This window comes from Pinus tabuliformis, chromosome X (assembly GCF_031772625.1).
Source record: "Pinus tabuliformis cultivar Carrire ecotype Pingquan chromosome X, CPIR1, whole genome shotgun sequence".
NCBI classification, from domain to species: domain Eukaryota; kingdom Viridiplantae; phylum Streptophyta; class Pinopsida; order Pinales; family Pinaceae; genus Pinus; species Pinus tabuliformis.
In genome coordinates, this window is record NC_142308.1 from 1,152,464,179 (window position 1) to 1,152,466,740 (window position 2,562).

Genomic DNA, 2,562 nt, shown 5'->3' on the forward strand with positions numbered 1-2,562 from the left:
GTGGACTTCAGTTTGAGTGCCAATAGACTACTGCGATATGAGGTGATTAAAATGAGAATGAGAACCTACGCCTATATACCCTAGGCAAGTGCCCCGAGTTTGGGAAAACCCGAGTTGTTGGCTACAGTATTAGGGTGATCCAAACCTATTACTCTAAGACCAAGGGTTGACTTAGTTTATTATCTATATTTTAGAGAGAATGTAAGCATATTCATCAATTCTGCCATATTGCATATTCATGCCCCTATTAAATATGTCATGCAAATCTGTGTGGACTTCAGTTTGTGTGCCAATAGACTTCTGTAATATGAGATTATTTAAAATGAGAATGAGGGTCTACTTATATATCTCATAAGTATTTCTCGTATTCAGTGTTGTAAGTAGTAGGATCTTCAAAACGCTAAATGAGCTTTGTGTACAGGCTCAGGGAAACAAAAGCGATCCTTTTCAATTTCGAAAGCTTGCTTTTCTTCCTCAATCTTAGTCACATGCTTGATTTCTGATTCATGAAGTGGAACATCAAACAAAGGGCCATCGAAACTAGCTCTGTTATCATGTACTGAATTCTGTCAATCATGCATATCACTAATGGGAATCCCATTTCTTAGGCAGAGACCTGAGTCGTTGGCTATAGTATTAGGGTGATCCAAACCTATTGCTCTGAGTCCAAGGGTTGACTTAGTTTATTATCTATATTTTAGAGAGAATGTAAGCATCTTCATCAATTCTGCCATATTGCATATTCTTGCCCCTATTGATGAGGCAAGAATATGCAATATGGCCAGGGTTATACAGCTGCTACTAGCAATTCTTATGGTGGAATATACAATACGGGTGACAGTCATAACAGGAATGATAATCATGGTCGAGGTTACACAGCCTCTGCTAGCAATTCTTATCGTGGAACCTACAATAAAGGTGAAAGATACAATGCCAATGAGAATTATGGTCAGGGTTATACAGCCTCTGCTAGCAATTCTTATGGTGGAACTTATATGGGCAGTAAGAATAATGAGCAGGGTTATCCCATGTCTGCTTCCAATAGTTATGGTGAAAGATGCTATGGCAATCAGAATCATCATAGCTATGATAGTTCACACCAACAAATTTAGTCTTCTGTCTCTATTGATGGGTACCATGGCTACCAAGGACGAATGGGCATTCACCAGCAAAATGGTAGAACAAATTCCTACTTAGATCAGGATAGCATGATGCCATTTGGCAATAGGAGTCAGCACGCAGTGAGAAATTCTCAATCCCATGTTCTTCCAAGATATGGAGGTTACCAGCAGTAATATCCAGCCTATAAACACCAAATGCTGCGTCCATCTGAGGGTGCAGGACAAGAAATTCATCCGAGACAAACTTACTCAAATTCCGAACACAGTGTTCAATAAATATTCAGTTTTAATGCAGAAAAGTAATGATGACCGATAATGACAGGCCAAGGCTTTTGGGCCCAGGTCATCTGTAGCAGGTCTTTAGAGGATTGTGTATTTAGAATTTGGTAGCTTGTCTGTAAAACGTTGAAAATCCCGTGTTCTAAGTTTTTACAATCCTGTGTTCTGTTAGCAACAGTGTCTTTGTTGAATTTCGATTTCTGTCATTAACATTCAGAGTCTAAGGATTGCAATTTCAATTTTATTCTAATATAAATTATTTTATTCTAATTATATTATGGTTTTGTTCCAGTTGCGCTTTTATAAAGTTGTTAAATCATAAAATTATAAATGATTATTCAAGATGTACAATAAGTTTTGAGTTGCCGTAAATGCCGTGCAACTTTGTGCACTAGGATTTTCGTTACTGAACAAGTCGCGGTATTACTGCTGTCATTGGTTCGCAGAGAATTATGCGTTGGAAGGAAAATAAAATAGATTGTAAGGGAAGAAAACCCAAAATTGAAGTTATGAGAAATTAATTTTTTTATTAAATCGAGTACAAACAAGGGAGTGAGGATTAAGCAAAATAAGTGGAGGATTAGATAGGCAAATCCTTCATTAGCAATTTGCGAAAATAGTTGCATCTAAAGTTTGATAATATGAATACCAAACGTGCCAAAAACAAAAAAGAGAAGAATTATTATAGTTTTGGTTTTGGAATATGCAGGCAGGGTAACAATATAGAATCCAAGCACCACACAAGTGACTGTTGGTGATGAACAATCCATTATAGCCTCACCCCTCCCCTAAATTTTTTCCTTGGACCGGTGAGCAAGATAGATCATCCTGTAGTTATTATTTTTTGTTTCATTAGTTTAAGGTTGTGGATTAAATTGTTCAAATCCTAAATGCATTCATTAGTTTGCATGAGATCAAAAATCCATCTCTTCAAAATCATTTACAATGATGCTTGTCATAAAAAGGTATGAGATGCATGAGTAATTTTTGTTATGTTTAGAAAGTTAACCCAATTTTCCCTTAACAATACTCAAAACTCATTATGGTCATTAGGGCTACTATTTTATGCAAACTAAACTTCAAAGACACTTGCACTTGCAAAAGTATATAAATATCTAGTGGTGGACTTTCTCATGTCAATATTTCCAGCCATTTATGCATC

At 36.4% G+C, this 2,562-nt stretch overlaps 1 pseudogene; it reads left to right on the forward strand.

The window, feature by feature from the left end:
• The first annotated feature begins 770 nt into the window (after positions 1–770).
• On the forward strand, positions 771–1,502 carry LOC149143980 (uncharacterized; annotated as a pseudogene).
• The last annotated feature ends 1,060 nt before the right edge of the window (positions 1,503–2,562 follow it).